Source organism: Lissotriton helveticus, chromosome 5_1 (genome assembly GCF_964261635.1).
Source record: "Lissotriton helveticus chromosome 5_1, aLisHel1.1, whole genome shotgun sequence".
In the NCBI taxonomy this organism is placed as follows: domain Eukaryota; kingdom Metazoa; phylum Chordata; class Amphibia; order Caudata; family Salamandridae; genus Lissotriton; species Lissotriton helveticus.
In genome coordinates, this window is record NC_136065.1 from 596,154,954 (window position 1) to 596,177,561 (window position 22,608).

The following is a 22,608-nucleotide window of genomic DNA, read 5'->3' on the forward strand; positions in this document are numbered from 1 at the left end:
AAAAACAGAATACAATGTAATAATTTGTGACTGTCTACTCTAAAGTAAAAATGTCCCTTTTTCCAGGGAAGGCTGTTGTCTTGCTGCACTTTTATGCACAACTGATGAATGCTTGGTTTTTATTTTTAACACGCACCACTTTTTCTCCTAACAGACAGAAGCTTGACTTCTAAGAACACGAGCAGGATCAAGTTCAAACCAGGTGAGAGCTCGGCTCGACCACAAGAAATGTGTCCAATTAATCATCAGCACTAAGCACTTTTCCGTTTTCAGTTAAATAGTTTTATGACAAAGTTGATTTTAATAAATGTGTTTACTTTTAATAAAGCTTTTAAACTTAAATAGACTCTGTGGTTTTTGGTCCTCCAGACTAGAGTGGATGAGCTAAAGGTTTTGGAATTTTTGCAAGCATGAGTGCCTCTGACACTTCTTGACTGTGACTCCGTACCCTTGTCCTGCGTAGGATAATCTAATGATCATTGGGGATCAATCATCGGTGACTTCGGGAGCTAAATTACTCTGCCACACTATCTAGTCAGTAAGGAGACAGTGCATAGAGCTATTGCTGAATAGAATGGGAGTCCAATGGAATTGCCAAATGTCCAATCTTAGTTAGCTACACAGACAGACTAATAAGAATAATCTAGTAATACCACAGGGAGTCATATTCGAGGCAGGATAAGAATTTAGATCCAGTCTACAAGAAGATCAAAGACGATTTAGAAAAAATCGAATGAGGAACGCTAGGAAAAAATAGGTACTCTTTATTAAAATTAAAACTTACTGGGGCCAGCAAAGGAGCCCTCGCCTGCCCGATCCTGGCCTGCATCCTCCTGAACAGCACCCTCCTCCTCCTGTGTCCTATTGCCCTTGGGGGGAGCTGATGTACAACATGAAAGAAAGAAAGACCAGAAAACATGGATGAGATTTGTCAACCAAATCAAACATTTCAAAAGAACAATAACAAAATATTTTGGAGAAATAGCAAATAGATAGACAACTATTCCACGGGATCTATCTCATGTGGTATACTACGTTATTCGTATTGCCTGATTTGCGGACCGTTGACTTAGAAAGTTCCTATGTAACTCAATAAACAGACTACTAAAGAGGTTTGCCTAGGCCTGGCAGGCAGCAGTCCGCAGCACGCGAAGTGACAGACAAAGTCCATCCTGCTTGCAGATCAGTGAATACTCAAACTATCAATCCACCCACCACCACCACTATTTCTTCTTATAGCCATGTGTCTAAAGGAAGGACTGGACTTCAGTCTGTTGGGGCTGATTTAGAAGTCCCTTGCGGCTCATTTTCCTCCATTGTTGCGTGACTTTTGTGACGCAGCGGCAGAACAAAAGACTCGCCATGGTGTTGGTGCGGCGTATATATTAAAAAAAAACACATATGGGAGATGCATCACGTTGTAAAGCCCTGCGCCATCAGGGGGCGTTCCGGCGCAAGGGAGGGCGTTCCTGCGCAGGAACGAATCCTAAAAGTGGCTGAGGGAAATCTACAAGATGTCAATCAGTCACTTTTAGGACAATGATGCATGACTCAAACCCTGCGCCTGCTTGAAGCCGACGTACGGCTTGATGCAGCATTGGGGAGATAGGGTACCCCAGAGCATTGCTGGAGCTGCGCCATCGTTGGCACGCAACTCCAGCAATGCGCCGCCTTTACGGCACAGATGCGTAAGGCTTCTGTGACCTTTTGGGCCAATGGGTGGTGGTGGCATGGCACACAATTACTGCCGCATCCCTGCTACTTTGCAGGGATGCGCCGGTAATTGAAAATATGACCCTTAGTGTCTAGCATTACGCAGTTCTTATCTTTACACTACACTCATACATAATTTCTCAGGCCAATGAAATGAACACAAAATACAAAACAAATAAGCATAGTAGCAAGCAAGGCTACTGAGAAGGAGAGCAGTGCACCTGAAATGCATAGAAGATTTTGAAATATAATTTACCTACAATGTAATCGGCAGCATTATTGCTCTTGGTAAAGAACAAAGATTTGCAAATAACAGAGCCGGATAAAACAGAGTAGTGATGAATAGCTACTACTACTCACCAAGCCCGGGGACCTCTACGCCGAGCGCGTCCAGCAAGTCCCGTTCCCGGTCCATGACATCCGTCCAGCGGTGGGTGGCCTGGTTATAGGTGCGCCGGACCCCAGAGAGCTTAAACATGGCCCGGCACACCTTCTCCCACCGCTTCCGGCGCTCCCGGATGCCATAGCCGGTTGCGATCTTGCCGCCTCCCAGGATGGTCTTGGGGAGGCGGCGCTGGACGTAGAAGATTAGTGCGCCCACCTCCTCCGCGCTAAAGATCTCCCGTGGCACCACTTGCTCCCCCCTCAAACGCCCGCACGGGAGCCGGGCACGGGATGCGGGACCCTTCCCCTTCTCAGGGTGCTTCCCGGCTCCCTTTACCATGGTCTGGGCAGAAATAAAGTTAAATGATAAAGAAGAAATAGAATATTGAAGAAGAAAAGAAAAGAGTTTAAAAAAGTAGTTTAAAAGTAACTAAAAGTAGCAGAAAACACAAAAATATAGAGCTAGAAAAATAGAGGGATAGATAATAAGTAAAATAGATCAAATAAACTTCAAACAAGCAAAGGATGGCAGAGATTCAGAGAGGATACAGAAAGCATGCCCAGAAGCATAGCAATGAATGAGAAACAAGATGGCCGCGCCCGTTTACGACCGCGTGGGTAAGTTCGCGCGAGATTTTCCTCGCGAGCACGCGCGAAATTGTACTAGCGAGCAGCACACTTTGCGAGATTACACATAGCGGCCGGACACGGAATTACGTCACGCAAACAAGATGGCCGCGCCCGTGTACGACCGCTAGGGTAACTTGGCAAACGTATAGCTACAAGCGCCTTGCGAACACGCACAAAATCACGCGAACATACACGCCGCAAAAAAAAATTAGTGTATTCGCAAGCATTCGCGGCTTCCGAAATCGATCTCGCACGGATTTGCGCCCCAAAAAACGCACGAAATTGCCGAAAAAACGATTTTTGCTAAACTGAAAGCAATGAGCAGGTGCAAAAGTTCAAACTTAACATTAGTAACATTCACTCTAGTGCTTCCTGAGGGGCCCCTCCAGAGTTTGCAACTATTCTATGACCCTGCTATGACCCAAACAGCAGGCTCATAGAATAGCTACAAGTAGATCATAAAGGTCCTGTGAAAAAAAATTGCACTGCAACAGAAAGCAAATTACAGATAAGGAAGGAAGCAGGTGCCAGCCAGACTGGAACTTTCAAAATAACTGACACATTAATCAACCCCAAATTAATTCATGGCAGTTGAAGTAGGGGAGGTGTGCTTGCTTTTTTCAACCCCCATAATCTACAGTGATAAACAAACCTAATGGGTGGCAGTGAGGATGTACCAGAGGGTGGCATGGGTGTCCCAGAGGGTGGCAGTGGTGAAACAGAGGGTGCTGTGAACCTGTGATGATAAACCAGACGTAGAAACAACATAGTCGCGGCCGTTGCGAGCCGAAAAGTAAGTTCGCAATTGCGAAATTGTCCACAAATCCTCGCGAACACTCACCAACACAAAAACCGGGAAAATCCGCCAATCCGCGAGAGTTCGCGTATTTTCGCGGATTGCGAATCCGTAAATCCGCAAATTCGCGTACGCGAGATCCGCTAGATCCGCCCATGCTTACTTTGGGCCATTATTCTTCTTTTTCTTGTTTCCATTTTGGGAACCACCCTCCTTATTACTATTTTGGGGGCCTAAAGACTTCTGGTCCTTTTCTTTATCTTTCTGATTTCCACCCTTCTGGTCTGTTTTCTTCTGGTCACCACCTTGGTTCTGGGGTTTCTGCTTAATCCTTGTTCTGACCCATTTGTCTGCCTTCTTTCCCAATTCTTGGGGAGAGGTCAGATCAGAGTCAATAAGGTATTAATGCAACAGCTGGTTTGTACAGTTATTAAGGATCTGTTCTCTCATGATAAGATTGTACAATCCTGTATAGTCTGAAACTTTACTTCCCTGCAACCAACCCTCCAGAGCCTTAGTGGCACAATCTACAAAATCAGTCCAGTCTTGAGTCTGTGCTTTTTGGGTGTCTCTGAACAACAACCTGTATTGCTCAGTGGTTAGGCAAAACCCTTCAATAAGAGCACTCTTCAAGACAGAGTAGTTTTTGGCATCCTCAGGTCTAACTGCGAGGAGCCTGTCCCTCCCTTTCTCTGAAAAGGAGTACCATAAAATTGCAGCCCACTGATCCTGAGGAACCTGCTGTACCATGCAGGCTCTCTCAAGAGCAGTCATCCATTTGTGGATGTCATCCCCTTCCTTGTAGGGGGCCACAATTTTTGTCAGGTTTCTATTATCATAGCTCCTGTCTTTTTCTCTAGGAATATTGCTGCCACCAGTGACATCTAAGCACAAATTTCTGCTCTCTTGCCAAGGCAAGTCTAGCTTGAGCCAGGGCTACCTCCTCCTCTTCCTCCTCTGGGGTGGTCTCAGTGGCTGTGGGGTTCACTCCATCTCCTGATTCTAAGGGAACTGCATTTGCCTTTTCCAAGTCATCCTGCTCTATAATGGCTATCAGGGAAGGACTGGTGGGACTTCTGCCCCTTTTTAACCCTCTTGAGATGCACAAGGCAACCAAGTCTTTGTGGGTTAGTTTGTCATAGCTGGAAGTTGCCTGGGTAAGGTCAACTGTCACAGGAACAGACCCTGAGGCTTTCCCTGTGTCAGACATGACTCTAGTGTGGTGTAAGTGATGCACCTACCTACACTAAGTGTTTCCCTACTGTACCTTGCTGGTGAGTTGTAGTCAGGGTGTGCTAATCCCTTTAATCTACAACTACTAAGTTCAGTAGAACTTAAATATGCTAAGCTTTTGATTTATATGTACCTAAAGGTACTTGATGTGATCTTTCAATTTGATTAAAAGATTGCAATGTTAAAACAAACAGCAAGCTCAAATCCGCACCGCTGCTCACCAATGTGAGAAGTTGGCCTGATATATGATGTTTCCAATTCTGGAACAACCTTGTATCAGTCCAAACAACCCTTATGGTGTCTGGTTGTAAGTCAACCTTATTAGACAAGCTATCCTAGGGGTAGCATGGACTAAGCAGCCTAAAGGCTTAACTTAAGAGGTCGTGTTAAGCGAGCTGTTTTAGCACATACAATCCTGTAATATCAAATGAAAGGACACCACACAAGTATATATTATAAAAATATATGTATTTATTACTAAAAACAATCCCCAGTATTCTTTATGAATAAAGGGGCACAAGCGTTAAATCAAAAGCACAGTATAACATATAAAGTTGCACAATTTTGGATGAGGCCAAGGGGCCACTCAAACCATATACTAAAAAAATGGTATAAGAGAGACCATTCGATCAGTGGTTAGGCCTAGGGCCTAGGGAATCGCTGGGAGCAGTCGGGACAAGCAATGCTGAAGTCGGGAAAAGCCCGCGGGATTCGTGTGCAGTGCAGAAAGTGCATGCATGCATCAATGTTAACCAATGGTGCGTAAAAGTTACAAAGTTAGAGTTTAAGGAAACTTCCGCTGAACCTAGAGGAACAAAACGTAAGACACAGACCCTAGAGGTGTGTACCAGTGTGGGAACACCGGCGTTGCAATGTTACCTCACCCACAGGAAGTGGGTGCACAGGGTCGAAGTTGAGTCGGGTTTCGTCACGCAGGCTCTTGGTGCTTGGAGCTGAAAGGGCTGCAGGCGAGGTGAAGGAGAAGTGTCCGGTGGAGTCCAAGGGTGGACTCGAGTCGAAAAGTACCTGAAAGCAGAGGGGACAGAGTCTGGGTCACTCAGCAGTGACCAGGGTGGAACCATGACAGAACCAGGCAATGTCGGGCGCAATCAGGTGGTTGTCGAGGAGCTTCTCTCCGCTGTCACGTGGGCTCGGGGGCATCTACGAAGTCCAGGAGCAGGTCACAATCTGTCCCACACAGGCTCTCGCCGTCGGCGCTGTCGGCTTCAAGATTGGAGCAAACAACACTTGGCAAAAGCAATCCACGCGGAACTGGAAGATTGCTTCTCACTCGGACCAGGAGGGTCAGAGTGGGGGCTCCTTTTCAGGGGAGCTGGTGCAAATCTGGAGCAACCAGAATCACAAGTCGAATTTCAAGTTTCATTGGCACAGGGGCCACAAGCCAGCTGGCAAGGGACTGGCCAATGCGTTGAGCCAAAAGAAGCAGAAGGGCCCCACGCAGCACTCGTCAAGTGTGGGGGGCTGAACTTCGGTGCAAGAGTGGCTCAGGGTTGGGGCTTCTTAAACCCCGTTGTACAGCTTCGAGGGTCACTCGTGGGCTGCACGGTCAGCGTCTCGTGGTCTTTTCAAGATGACGTGCCCCGCGCTTCCGGTCGCCTCCACGGGTCTCAGCTCTGCAGGGACTGTGGATCGGGCTGTTAAAAAGCAGGCAAGCTTGATCTTGTTGATCTCTGTTGCTCGAGTTCCGGCGGGAACTGCAACAAAGCAGACGTTGAGGTGCTGGATGGTGCCTGTTTGCACAGGGTGGTCACTCCTTGACCACAAGGGAGATTCTTCAGTCTTCTACGTCGAGTAGGATGTCGAAGGGTCCAGAGTTTCGTTTCTTATGTTTCATCAGGATAATCTAAAGTGCATTGGCACTGCTCCCACTCTTATGCCAATCTAGGGGGCTGGATTACCTGCTAGGTCCCCTCCTATGGGTGGGACCCAGGAAGTGGGTGGATACACCCCCTTCCTTTGATCCAGGCCACGCTGGCACGAGGGCTGGAGTGCCCCAGAACCGGTTTGGCCGGATTATGCAAGGGGCAGCCTTGTGCTCCCCAGGCAGTGTCTGGTTTCTTTCAAACCTCCCTGCTACAATCCACTATCTCCTGTCTGGGGGGTTGTAACACCGCCCTGCGACAGGAAACCCTTTGTCCAGGCCCCTTGGGCTGAGTTTCAGTCAGCTTCAGGGGGTCAGACTTGTGTCTGTGGCAGAAGCATCCATTTTGTGGATCTGAGGCCCTTTTAGAAATTAACCGCATTTAAGTAAAGTAACATGTCTTACCCCTCTAGAGGGGTGGAATGCTATCCCCGTCGCCAGAACTGGCGAGGGGATAGTATTCCAAATCGTATGACACCTTACACGACATGTTTTGATAAAGCCAAACCAAAGTTGCTATATAACCGCGAGGATTATAATGCACTTAAGAGTATATGGTATGGCATTATCCTGAAACAGCTTAGGGATTTGTTCCCGACGGCTGCAGACAGGATCAGCTCATGCTAGAGCTCCATCTCACATTAAACCACGCACTCTGCCTCCAGGATTGATAAGGCCTTCCATAGGAGTGACTCACAGGTTTATATGTGTCCAGATATGGGTTTAGATATAGGTATACTATATCTAAGCAAGAGGTGATTACACCACCTTGCCCCAGCTGAGTGATCAGCCAGTTGTGTCAATTTAAGAACCAGCCAGGGGTGGCAAAAGAAATGCTGCAGCCCCTGGTAGGCCTTGGTGGCACCTATGCCCTGAGCACCTGTATGGTACAGGGGCTGACAAGGAGTCCATTTCCAATTGTGGTATGTACCTATAGCACATGTATCAATAATTTAGAGAGAGAACAGCAGGCTGGGGGTCTGATTAGCAGGCCCACAGCCTCAGTAGTCTAAAACCAGTGAAGCAAAAAGCAAAAATTTGGGGTGACCATAGGATAGCAGACCCTACTCTCCTACAGTATTAATACACTCCCCTGCCCAAAACCCCCAATTCTCCCACATCCTGTGCCATAGAAAGGGTGACACACTCTCATAAATATTATTTTTATTTTTAAATGGATTAAAAATAATATTACTTTTAGTATTCATTAATACAGATGTATTACAATTAATACCTGGGTATTAATACACTCCCCAACCTAAAACCTCTAAAACCCCTGCATCCTGTGCCAAAGACAGGGTATCACACCCTCATAAGTATTATTTTTAATTATGATCAAATTACAAAAAAATGCATAATACATGTATTATTCATTAATACACAGGCATTTACATTTATACCTGAGTATTAAGACACTCCCCAATGCAAACGCCTAATTCCCTGCATCCCAAGTCAGAGGATGATAATTACATCTCAAAAATATTCATGTAAACGTTTTGGAAATAATACCAATAGTAATAGTAAATTCAATACTACTATAAATAAAATTAAAAACTACACAAAAAATATTTTATAGTAGTTACCTAATTCCCGATGTAATAGCATGCGTTGTAAAGGCTTTATGATTTAATGCCTGAGTTGAAATGGATGTTTCCCTACTCTCCCAAGACCTCTGCAACAACCTTATCACCTTCCTCCACTGCAAGATTAAAGAGATCTACGACAGCTTTAACAGTCTTGACACCCAACACTCTCTCACCCCACATGCAACCTCCGCACCCAACGACAACAAACCCCAGCAGACCCTGACCAGCTGGACTTCCCTCACTGCTGACAGCACTCTGAAAAGCATGAAGAGCATCCACGCTGGTGCACCCTCGGACTCCAGCCCGCACCACAACTTCAACAAAGCCGGCACCTCCTTTGCCCCAAAACGCTGCCGCACCATCAACTGCTCCATCAACTCTGCCATCTGCCTAGAAGACTGGAAACACAAAGAGATCAACCCCTTGCCGAAGAAACTCTCTGCTGACCCGAAGGACCTCAAGAACTTCAGACCTATCTCTCTGCTTCTCTTCCCAGCCACTGTCATCGAGAAGGCCACATCAACACCCAACTACCCGAGTTCATAGAAGCAAACCACATCCTGGACCTTACCCAATCTGGCTTCCAAAGCAGCCATCACAAGAGACCGCCCTCCTCGCCGCCACTGATGACATCGCACTTTACAAGTCACCTGATTGATTGATTGAATATATGTATAGATATATACATGTTCATAACTACACAGTGAATAGGAGGAATGTATAACAGCTAAACTAATGGAGGAGGAAAAACTACACAGTTTGGTGTTTCCTCATAATATGAACTGCAGCATGAATTGGGAGTGGTAGATTTCTTTGGGCAGCTTGTTCCAGAGGTGGGTGAGTGCCACAGAGAATTTAGGGACAGCTCTATTTTCATACTTAGCTGTAGGTGTGACTAGAGGAGTGTACTACTGAGTGTAGTTTTTGTGGAGGAGCGTATGTGTATGTTTACTTGGGGCCAGGTTGCAGGCGACTAACAGCTGCTAATTTTTAAGTCCTGTCTACAAGCAGCTTTTAGCTGTGTATTTTTGAGACCTCTTCTTTCAATACCAGTACCTAGAACAAGCTTTGGATCGGCCCATTACTTATAATTGTTTGGCTTTCTTGTTATGTGCTTACTTCTGCCTGTCGGTGAGACTGCCACCGGCAGGCTGTCGGTGGTGGTCTTACCGCCATGATAATTGACCCCTATATTCTTTGTGATGCATTTGCACTGTTCTAACGAATCAACCTGAGAATACTAACATAATTTTTAGCCACCAATTTCAAATTCCTTCACATTTACAGATTGTTTTAAAATTTTCACTAGTGCATTTTGCTCCTTTATTAATATTTTTTAATGTTCTAAGCAATCGCTGGCCCATTGGTTAAGAACCACTGCTCTATCTTATCTTTAAGCTGGATCAAGCACATCAGGCTTTTAACCCCTTCCGTGCTCCCGCCGGCCAACGGGAGCACTACCTTGTGGGTGCTGCCGTCGGCCGATGGCCGACGGAGCCCCGCCCACTCTTTAGAACGCCGGCACCGCGTTAGGTGATTCCTGACCTTGCCAGAGGTCTGATCGCTCATCTCGCCGCACAGCTCCCCCGGAGTGCTCGTGCCCCTCCCTCCTCCCGAACGCTACTGCCGAGAGTTTGTTCCCCCTGAGCTGCCCGTCCTGCACGCTTGCACTGGTTTCTGTTTTGCACTGTGCCCACTGTTCGGTTTTCTGTGCCACATTTCTGCCCCTTTTGATTCCTCCTGTTGCCCTTTTTCCGCTTTTGTTTCCTCTTGTCGCCCGCTATCTCCTGTCCCCCCGCTGCTCCCCTGCGGCACGCCCCCTCGACAGCCCATTGGCCCCCCCGCTCCCGCCTCCCAGCTGCTCCTCCCTCCCTTCTCGCCTCATATGACGACCACTGCGCGTCCGCGCAGCGGGCGCGCCACTGGCACGCCGGAGCACGCCTGTCTGTGCCCGTCCATGCCTGGACCACGCCCAGCACCAGGACCCTGGACCCCGCAACCGTTGGACCAGACTCCGCAACAATGCCAGTGCCCTCCACGCTCTCAACACCGGCCGAGACCACCGCTGCTACCAGGCTGCCCTGAAAGGCACCCACAGACCTTTCTCCTGCAGCACTTGCAGCTTCTCCTGCAACAGAGCTGCCAAACCCACCAGGACAGGTGCCAACTACCTCCGGTGCATACTCCTCAACACCCGCTCTGCACGTAAACACGCCGTCGAGCTCTGGGAACTGCTCGACACCCTCACTCCAGACGTCGCCTTCCTGACCGAGACCTGGTGGAACAACTCCACGGCACCCAACATCGCCACAGCCATCCCGGAAACCGCAACAACAGGTCTGGAGGAGGAATAGCCATCGTCCACAAGTCCACCCTCAAGGTCTCCTCCCACTCAGATAACACCCTCAGTACCGCCGAACACTTCCGGATCCACACCGACCCAAACACCACCTTCAGAGGAACACTCATCTACAGACCACCTGGACCCTGGCCTCAGTTCAGTGACTCCCTCGCCGACCTCGCCAGCACCCACGCACTCGCCTCCATGGACTACATCCTCATCGGGGACTTCAACTTCCACCTCGAGAACAACAATGACACCAATTCCACCACCCTGATTGACAACCTCACCAACTTCGGCCTCAGACAACTCGTCATGGCTTCAACGCACGCCGCTGGCCACACGCTTGACCCAACCTTCTCCACAAGCCTACACACGTCACCTTCAACCACACCAGCGACCTCCACTGGACCGACCACCGATGCGTCCATTTCACCTTCAGGAAACCCACCACGCACCACTGCACCCAACAGCTGCCCCGCCGGTGCTGGAGCAAAGTCACCAAGGACCAGCTGTCCACCTCCCTCGCCCAGAACCCTCCCATCGACACCACGGATCAAGTCGCCGCCGCACGCAACCTCAGCCAATGGTTCAACAACTGCGCCAACACCCTCGCCCCACTCAAGAAACCACCCAACAGCCGCACCAGCAAGAAAGCCACCTGGTTCACCGAAGAACTCCAGACCTCCAAACGGACACGTCGTAAACTGGAAAAGAAATGGCTACACGAACAAACACCAGACAACCGGGCAGCCGACAAGGACGCCTCTCGCAGACATCACCACCTCATCAGACTAGCCAAGAGAGCGTCCTTCAAAAGCCGCCAGAAAACAACGCACACAACAGTAAAGAGCTCTTCAGCATTGTGAACGAACTCTCCAACCCCAGCGCCAACGCAAACGACATCCCGCCCTCTCAAGAACTGTGCGACTCACTAGCCACCTTCTTCTACCGTAAAATTGCTGACATCCACGCCAGCTTCCACAACGCAACCGTCCCTACCACACTGGACTCCAAAGCACCAGCGAACACAACCAACGGCAACCGCTTGACCTCCTGGACCAAAGTCACCATCAACGAAACACGCACGACCATGAACTTCATCCACTCACGATCACCAGCAGACCCCTGCCCACACCACATCTTCAACAAAGCTCACACTGCCATCGCCCCCCCAACTACGGAATGTTATCAACATCTCCCTGGAGACTGCCACCTTCCCGGAGAGCTGGAAGCATGCCGAAATCAACGCCCTCCTGAAGAAACCCAAGGCGGATCCCAAGGACCTCAAGAACTTCTGGCCCATCTCCCTGCTCCCGTTCCTGGAAAAAGTCATCGAGAAAGTCATCAACGCGCAGCTGACCCACTACCTCAAGGAGAACAACAGCCTTGACCCATCCCAGTCCGGATTCCGAAGAAACCACAGCACCGAGACAGCCCTCATCGCAGCCACAGATGACATCAGGATTCAACTAGACAACAGAGAAACTTCGGCCCTCATCCTCCTGGACCTATCAGCCGCCTTCGACACAGTCTGCCACCGCACACTAAGAGCACGCCTCCAAGAAGGAGGTATCCAAGAAAAGGCCCTGGACTGGATTACATCCTTCCTTGCCGGCAGAACACAGAGCGTGCGCCTCCCCCCCTTCCGCTCCGAAGCCACCGCCATCATCTGCGGCGTACCCCACGGATCTTCCCTCAGCCAGACGCTGTTCAACATCTACATGGCCCCCCTCGCACAAGTCGTCCGCCAACACGACCTCAACATTATCTCCTACGCAGATGACACCCAACTGATCCTTTCCCTCACCAAGGACTCGACCACCGCCAAAACCAACCTCCACGAGGGATTGAAAGCAGTCGCCGAATGGATGAGGAACAGCCGACTGAAGCTGAACTCGGACAAGACGGAGGTCCTCATCCATGGCCCCACACCCTCAGCCTGGGGCGACACCTGGTGGCCAACCAAGCTAGGAACAGCACCTACTCCCACCGACCACGCACACAACGTGGGAATCATCCGTGACTCCTCCCTCACCTTGTCAAAGCAGGTCAACACCGTCTCCTCCTCCTGCTACAACACACTCCACATGCTCCGCAGAATCTACAAGTGGATCCCCACCGGAACAAGAAGGACTGTGACCCAGGCCCTCCTCAGCAGCAAGCTAGACTGAGGCAACGCACTCTACGCAGGCATCCTGGCCAAACACCTGCGACGACTGCAACGCATCCAGAACGCCTCCGCCCGACTGATCATCAAAATCCCTCGCCACACCCACATCACCCCCACCTAAGAGATCTTCACTGGCTCCCCGTCGAAAAGAGGATCACCTTCAAACTACTCACCCATGCACACAAAGCCCTCCACAACACCGGACCAGCTTACCTCAACGACCGACTCAGCTTCTACACCCCTACCCGCCAGCTCCACTCAGCCAACCTCGCCCTCACCACAGTCACCCGCATCCACCGGGCGACCTCCGGCGGCAGATCATTCTCCTTCCTCGCCGCCAAGACCTGGAACACCCTCCCCACCCATCTACGGCAGACCCAGGACCTCCTCACCTTCAGAAGACTCCTCAAGACCTGGCTCTTCGAGCAGTAGCAGCCCCCCCCCACACACTCAGCGCCTTGAGACCCTCGCGGGTATATAGCGCGCTTTACAAATATAGTGATTGATTGATTGATTGATTGAAAAACCGCCGTGGTTAAGGCATTACAATTCTTTTCAGTTTCCTGTGTGAAATTTAAAAATTCGACTATGTTGTTTAGAACGATCAAAAAATATTGGGGACACATACTGGATTTAATATATTGTACCATTAGTCTAGTAATTATTATTGATGTATTATATATATATTTGTATTGGGATTGTTTTGATTTCAGGTACAATAGCCTGGGACGGTGCACTCCTTGGTGGCCACTCCCTCTCATTCCTTTCCTCCCTCCGTTGCTGAGGATATTAGTTGCATGTGATCTCCATTATAAGTCAAACACTGAATAGTTCTGTCCGCACACAAGATCCCAGAGCTCTCTTAAAATATAAATGCATAAAAAATAAGAATTCTCAAATCAGCCAATATTGAGAATGCAAAATAAATTGAAAATTTTAAAACCTATGTGCAGCTTTTATTTTCAAATTTTTAGATGATTCTCCCAAAAAATAAGCCAGTCATTTCCATGATAAAAATCAGTAGCCTTCAAAATTATTATAAAACAACTTCGCAAGCGTCTATTAAGAGAAAAGTAAAAAAAAGCAGGGCAATGTAGCCAAATTGTCTGCAGCCATAACTTTCTATCAAAAATAAAACTGCCCTCTTCAGAAAGAGCAGTACACCAGTATTCCATCATGTGCTGTCAGTGACAGTTAGGAAAAAGAACAGATGACCGACGGAATGCTGAACAATGCAAACAGTCACCCCAGTCACAAATCTGGGTTTAATCCATTGTTTTTTTTATCACTACACCATCCCAGTTTGGAACCAACCAACTACAAATTAGCCTTGACCCTGCTTCTCATGGAAACATTTTAGCCCAAAATGCCAAACCAAGTCCTCCCTGGACTGAAAACAAGCATCCTGGGTCCGGTTTCCGGGTATCACCACTCATCAGCCAGGCTAGCTTGAATCCCACTTACGGCAACAAAAGCAAAAAGAACAGGTGATGGACTAATGCTGAACAATTCAAACATTCACTCGAGTCATAGATCTGGGTTTAATCCATTGTTTTTTTGCTCACCTCCCCACCCCAGTTTGGGCGCAGCGATATGCAAATCAGTCCTTACCCAGCTGCTCATGTGAGAATTAGGTTAGTTCTTTTCCCGCTACTGGTGACGGAGTCCTGGTTCACTGAGCTTGGCCTTTTTTGGTTTGAAACACATTTCCAAATCCTTAAAAATCACAAAGCCACTGTTGTACCATAAGACATTGCAGTAAGGTATGAAATGTGTGGTACATTTAAGAACTTGCTAAGAGCGAGCTCCTGCTTTGCGTAGCGATCTCGCTTACCAAAAGTAACAGCCGTCTGAAGCTGAACTTGGACAAGACGGAAGTCCTCATCCTCGGCTCTATCCCCTCGGCCTGGGATGCCTCCTGGTGGCCGGCCGCACTGGGAGCAGCACCAACACCCACCAACCATGCACGCAACCTGGGGTTCATTTTCAACTCAACCCTCTCCATGACCAAGCAGGTCAACGCCGTCTCTTCCTCCTGCTTCAACACCCTCCGCATGCTCTGCAAGATCTACAGGTGTATCCCCACCGAAACCAGAAGAACTGTCACCCAGGCCCTCGTCAGCAGCAGGCTGGACTACGGAAACGCCCTCTACGCAGGACCCTCTGCCAAACTCCTGAAACGACTACAACGCTTACAGAACACCTCTGCACGCCTGATCCTCGACATCCCTCGCCACAGCCACATCACACCCCATCTGAGAGACCTGCACTGGCTTCCCGTCAACAAGAGGATCATCTTCAAGCTCCTCACCCACGCACCCAAGGTACTTCCCAACACCGGACCGGCATACCTCAACAGACGACTCACTTTCTACACCCCGAACCGCTAGCACTGCTCCTCCGAACTCGCTCTCGCCACCGTCCCCCGCATCGGAAGAGCAACAACCGGTGGCAGATCGTTCTCCCACCTCGCCGCCAAAACCTGGAACACCCTCCCCATCGTCCTACAGCAGACCCAGGACCTACTAACCTTCAGGAGGCTACTCAAGACCTAGCTATTCGAGCAGAAGCAGCACCCCCACCCCCCAGCGCCTTGAGACCCTCATAGGTGAGTAGTGCGCTTTATAAATGTTCTGATTGATTGATTGATTGATTGATTGATTGATTGATTGATTGATTGATGCTGGTTGCTATTTTTCCTTTTAAGTTACTTCTTTATGGCTCGCGTTGCTTTCCTGCATCGGTTGCTTGGTCTTAGTTGGATGTCTTGATTTGTGAGGATAGGCTGTGTTTGGGTTTCTTATTTATTGACTTATACTTCACAAAATAAATGCAGCACTTATCTCTGCTTAGCACACAAAGTCTCTATGTAACATTTGACGATGATTTATCAAGAAATTTTGACTTTTGAGAATTTGGGGGCATACTACCAAGGAGGCGATAGGAAATTATCGGCCGAAAAGCGGCGATAATTTCATCGCCTTATTAGCAAAGACACGCTATCGCGTGTTTTGCTGATTTAGCGAGCCTTTCAACAACGCCCAGTTTTGTATCTGAAGAGATGCAAAGTGTGTGTTCCAGAGCTAAGTGACATTTCTCCTATTATCAAGCTGCACGCTAACAACCACAGTTAACGCTACTTTCCTAACGCCTGCTTGTGACCTGATTTAGCCATGTAATCCAATGGGAGGTGGATTACATGGCTAAGCTTACCCTGCCCTATCAACAAGGTTATCGCCATTTTCAATGGAATATCGCTGGAAAAACAGCGATATTCCACTGAAAACGGCGATAAACCCGCTATCGCTGTTTTTTTTTTATCTCCGTGGCGTTAAGCATTGTTAATACAACGCTAACATGGAGATTATCACCAGCGATAGCCGGGGATAGATTTACTCATGCTAACAGCGGTCAGCGATAATTATCGCTGCCGCTTGTTAATATGCCCCTTGAAGCTTATAGCATACTCCAGATATCTCAGACTATCATTGGTATTATCTCACTCGTCTATGCTGTTATCCAGAGAGTGTTTCTCCTGTACTTCCTGGAGCCCACACAGCTCAAGGCTACTTTTAAGCTATTTCAAGGGTCGCTCCGCCCACTTCCTCGTGTCAGCTTCATGTGCTCCACTTCTTCCTCACCAGGGGTGAGCCACTGGGCCCTAGTGCGTGTGTATGTGCTTGATATAATTTCTTTAGTTTACATGCCTGTCTTTCAAGTAAATACTTAGCTGCTCCTTGACACAAACTTTACATTTCTGATCTGTTTCCTTCTTCTGTTGGGAACAAGGTGCAGATAGACATCATTGAGTCTGCCTTGTTTGCCTGCTTTTTTCCATCAACCATTTTATCCAAAATGTTCCTAATTTGAAAGCAACTGTTTTTAGCTTTATGTAATGCAGCTCCACATGCTTTGTACTATCCTGCCATCTAGTGTTCTGTTTGGAGTATTACAACTTGTATATTTTAAAGACTGTGTGTTTCAGTTTGGAGAATAATTTGTGAGCATGTAGCCAAACTCCACCATTCACCAGCACACTAACCCCCCTTTTGATTGTAGTGTCTGTGTGTGTGTGTGCTCATGGTATAAAATTAAACTGCTTAGCTAAGCAACCCCTGTACTTTCAAAGTACAAACGAGGAGGATCAAACATGTGTATCTATAACCTGACAAACTTCAAATATTTTTTTATGGTTCATCCAAATAACTGATGAACATATCAACCGCTCAAATTACTTTCATATTTCACTAAACTAATTCACCACTAATCCTTTATGGGTCCAGAGTAACGTGCTACTCACCAAAAAAAGCGCTTTGATGCCTCATCAGGGGTAGTAAGCGCTATATAAATGCATTTAAAGTTTATTTATTTGAGAGTTTTTTTATATCGGTAGCTAGACCTGAAGTTATCCGAGTGATTTACAACAGTAAGTGCTCATATCAAAGATATCAAGTCTATTCAGAGCGCTTTACAGCAGCAAATGTTCACAACATAGTCCATACACACATCGAAACATGATACGCCAAAAGATGCACATCAGACAGCCGGGTCATATCTACAATAGCACTGATGGGCAAAGCCGTACATTCCACATTGAAATAGGTCAAACACTAAAAGGAATCTGAGGACTGAACAGGGGACGTGAATTTATGACAACAGGTTTAAGTGCCATTTGCTGAGTTCTGTAATTAGCACTGACTAGCCCTGCTAGTGGCAAACTGGCATCACAGGTTATTTTTAAAAAATTTTATATGAAATTAGTTGATTATATGTAAGTAACATATTACCTTTACAGTGTGTATGGTTGCCGATCACAAACGTCACAGCAACTTTACACTTTCACTGCATGGTGTCTGTGCATCTTTGTGCAGGAGGTTTTTTTTATCGATTTATTGAAACACAGGTACCACTTTGCTCAACTCATGCACCAATTCATGCTTTAATATACAATGAAAAATGTGGAGATATTTTAATTTTGTTAACAAATTTGCTAAATATTTTGTTTCATTTCTCAGAACGACAAATATAAATCATAGCATGCTAATCAAAGAAATGTTTTCCTGTGTGTCTGTGTCTATGTCTAGAGTTTGTCATTACCACATATGTTTAGGTGTGAGTACCCGGGGAATGGGGCTGTACAATCAACTATAGAGTATTAGAAAAGATCACATATTTGTGTGGCAGAATCACTCTTTATGGTGCACTGCTCATTTGATGACAAATACCAAAACTCAGGACTCTCTGGAAAGTTTGAAAACTATGTATTATCTAACTCTATATAACCTAAGGAGTCTTTTGGTGCAAGTTAAGCCACCCTTTCCCTGAGTTTCAGAAGAACACAATCAACACGATTTTTGTCAGATTTTTTGCAATATATTTTCCAAAGCATGCTAATTCCCTCAAGTCTCCTTTATACAGAAACATATCCCCCAACTTTGCTCCTCTGGGTCTTTTGAGCGTGAAGAAACTAGGCATGTTTGTGGTTTCTATGGGTGCAGGACGCTTACAGGCGATAAACTAAGTGCACTGCATTTGGTAAATTTGTTAAACAACTGAAAGCAAAATTTTGTTTGTAGGCTACCTGTATTTTGGTCGTAGATGTGTCCCCTGGACTGTACAGAAGCTTACGCCAATCATAGCGCTCTGATATCCCTCGGGATCTTGTTCGTGCTACATAACACTTTATAAATAAATAAATATATTTTCAACATTTACAAATAAAATGCTTTCTATCACTTGGTGCCAGACTGCCTTCACCTAGCTTGCAGGGAGACAACACACTCATCAATATTTCTGTCAGATTTTCTGCATTTCCCTCAAAACATGGTAATTTCCTTCAGTGTTCCTCAACATGAACAAAGCCCTGCCAACATTTAGCCTGAATATGTGTTTCTCTTGGTCTTCTGAGTGTAGGGTGATCATACTTGTGTAGGTTTTGTATGGGTTTTCCAGGGATCTGCACGCTAGAGTCCAGGATTTTTTTTTGATGAGGAGAGACTCTGTGGTGAGTCTGTGCAATCTTTTGGCTCCTGGTCGTCCGGGACCCAGACGAATCTAATAACCCCAATAAAAACTGTATTGCAACCACTTGCCACACAAGCCAGAAATACACCAAGATTTGACCTTTTGAAGACTACTTTGACATTTAATTTACTTCACATATTCACAGATGTGGCCTGTTCTTTTCAGTTGCAATAGGCTCACCCATACCTACGCGGTACGTTTTTATTGATAAAAGTATGGGAACCCTGAGTAGTGTGTTTAGCTGTTCCCCCACAAATTCAGGTACATTCTGTCACAGAAATGTGATGAAATTCAGCGTTTTAAGCAATGTTAGACATTTGCAGGATATTCTGGGTAAGAAATATTAGTTTCATCTACTCAAGCCATACCCCCCAGAACTCCTGGAGTTGATAGGTTCCTAGGTACCCAAAGAACCCAGGCCCAAATCCACCACCACCCACATCACTAAAAATCAACCTCATTGCAAACCTTTTTCTTTAGCTCTCCACGCCATGTTCTTCGGCCTTTCCTGCCCCGTGGGAAATACAATTGCGGGCTGCCAATTTAATCAGTAGACATGTGGAAATACAGAATGGTATCACATTTCTATTATTTATGGTATTTCTCTAATATTTTGGCTTCCTTCTGTATGTCAATAGGCACAATGTATTTAAATCTGAAGTTCACTAAAAAAAAGTATTACCCAAGGAGCATCACATACATATAAACATAAAGCAACAATTTCTGCCATTTATTGAAAATCAATGATCAAGAAGTTCCAAACAGGCTTTCTTCATTGCTGAATCAAAGTCTTTAATATTTTCATTGATAGATTATATCAATTATCGATGCTTATTTCCTTTTCATATATACTAGATGCAAAGTTCACTAACCCTGCAATTAACAAATTCACAGGGTTTGCGAATGCAAAAGAGTCACATGCAATGTAATAATCCAGTTTTGGAAGCTGGAAAGCCTTTCTGATTCACAAAATGGCTTTTGCAATCCATTCCATATTGCATTTAGCTGTGACGTGAAGGGCGCGTCCTCTGAGCCGCATTGGTATATATCAATGGTAGGAGGTGGTAACGGATTCAGAAAGGGGACAGTGTCATTTTGGGGCACCTCCCCCTTTGTGAATCATGTTGGACAATCGCAGATGAGCAGGCTTCTTTTGAGGAACATTTATTGCTTTAAAAAACTAAAACCACACAAATGGTGATCATCTAGGTGTTTGTAAACCATGATCTGGTGTTTGTAGCTAGTCACTGGGGTGTTCACTAATAGCAATCTGCCTTATTAGTATTCTTGAGACAGGCCATTCTGTGACAGCCTGTGACTGTAGATTGTGTGATGCAACCAATTAGTAGATAAGTTGCAACACAAAATCAGAGACATGTCGTGAAAAGTCTGTGCACAATTTGCAACAGGTTTTTGTGGCCTATCTCTTACTACTTTGGTCCCAAAGTCCACAAATTCTTTTTGCAAAAACATCTTCAGAATTGCCTGAATGTATGGGTTATCCAAAATACAGGGTTGTGCAAATGTCCTATCCCTTACCTCAGAGCTTTGGGTACATTTAAAAACTATATACCTTTCATTTACCCCCAATTAATATTTGGGTGTGAGTGGGTGCGTCAGAGATTCTGTGGATGATATCATCAGTGATGTCACTTGACAGACCCCCCCCCAGTATATAGCGGCATGGATTAGCAAATTTAGCGGCACAGATGTGGAAATTTAGCGGCACAAATATGGAAATTTAGCGGCATTTTTGCAATGGAAGAATCTTTGGTACCATTACTTCAGGGACCTTCACTTTGGAACTAGGAGGGATAATAACAAATCAGTCCTAAAGGCAGCTCTGCTATTTGGAGTGCCACATGACAACGCTCCCAAACTTTTGCATAAGACACTAAACCAAAACATTATCCATAACCTTTCTAAGCCATTTCTGGGTCTGTACAACATAATTATCTCAGCAGTCGACCATTACTGTGAACACTATGCTGCTTAGCAATACGAGTCCACATAAAACATGAGTACAGTGGCCTCTCTCATGGAGCTAGACCATATGGCAAGTTTGTAAATATGACCACCTTCGACCCATTCACAACCCAGTCATGAACACAAAAGTTGCCTTATCCAAGCTGTAGACATATTAATCAGGAGGGACAACGGTCTACATACATAGTCATGAAGGGAAACATCTTAAAAGTCCTCTTCACTATCATTTTGGTTAAAAATCAGTGGAGCACAGAGACCAAAGAGAGTCTCCCAGGGTCACCAAAAGACTACCCCAACACATCCATATGGATATTAACCATGGCTACAACCATATGAGCTTTCCACTACTAAATGAAAGCCTGAGTGAGTGCATTTGTTTTCCGAAAGTGAGGAAAAAATATTTTTGCCACAGTAATCCAATTGCGATCCCACTATTATAAAGGCCATTTTACATGGATGGAACTGCTGCCTGAAAATATAAATTTAATCAGGAATTCTATTCGCACGACACAATAGATTTAATCTAGGATACCGGTTTTGGCTTCTTTCTATAGATTTAGTAGGCAACCATGGTCTCAGTCTCGGGATGTCTACAGTGCCCTTTACTGAATGACTTATGCGCCAATCAGGACACACCTATCCTATGGAGCCGACGGAGCAACTTAAAAGCAGCTCCGGTGGTCCTACCCAGTAATATTCAGGATGGGAGGGACTGCAAGAAGCATGGAGAGACTGCGCTTCAAGTAGGTTTTGCAAAACTTAATACAGCGTCACTGCACGTTATACTGCTAAAAACGGCAGGAGAAGTAAACCTTGTGACTTGCCTTATTTTACAGCCATTTCTCATTTCTTGTTGCTTTCACAGAGAAGACAGCCAATCCCTCTCCCTTTTTTGATGACATTAAAGATTCAGAGCATTTAGAAACTTTGCCTCGCAACGGCACATTAATATTAAGCGAGGATATATAAATATATAATCCCTTGGAAATGTTTCTAATTCGAATATTGAATTTCCTGACTAACATACAAGTGCTTGCACTGTGCACAACGTCAGTATTGTAGATCCCACCCTTTCTTTGATTTTTAGGAAGTGTAAATATGTGGTAAATACTTTTGTAATAGTCGCAGGATTTTTACAAAAGTGCCGATTTCGCGGGCACTTTTGTAAAAATCGCGGCATTTTTACAAAAGTGCAGATTTCGCGGTAAACCGCAAAATCTTGGAGGGTCTGACTTGAGATATCAGTGATGTCATCAGTGATGTCACTGACCATGCCATGAAAAATGTAATATGCGAGGTCATAAGCAGTGCATTGTGGGGGCGCAAGTTTAAGTTAGGTCAGCTAACTAGAACTGCTATATTTCTCTGGTTTTGTGCATGTGAAATCAGAGCCTATCTATAACGTCCCTGTTACCTTTGTTTTTTTAGGTGAATTTCTAAGATTTTGAAAATTCTATTTTCTAACTGTAACAGCCCTGTAACCTCTGTTTTTTTCAGTGAATTTATAAGGATTTTTAAATGCTAATTCCTAACTATAGCGTCCTTGTAACCTTTGTTTTTTTCAGTGCACTCCCATGGTTTCTTATGAAGCAATGGTGCTTGCAGAGTGGTGGGGAAAGGCCACAGGCCCCTGACCAACTCTCTGGAATCCCCCAGTGTAGTACTTACAGAAAGTACCAGGAGGGCTTCATGGTACCCAAGGCCCCTTAGCATCCAAGAGAACTTAATTCCCCAAACAGCAGTGTACCAGGAGACACGTTTGCAGAGTGGTGCAGAAAGGGGGCGTGGCCTCCGAAGACCTCTTAACAAACTGACTGTGTGCGACTTGGTAGAGGTAACAGGAGTGGTAGTTGACCCCCA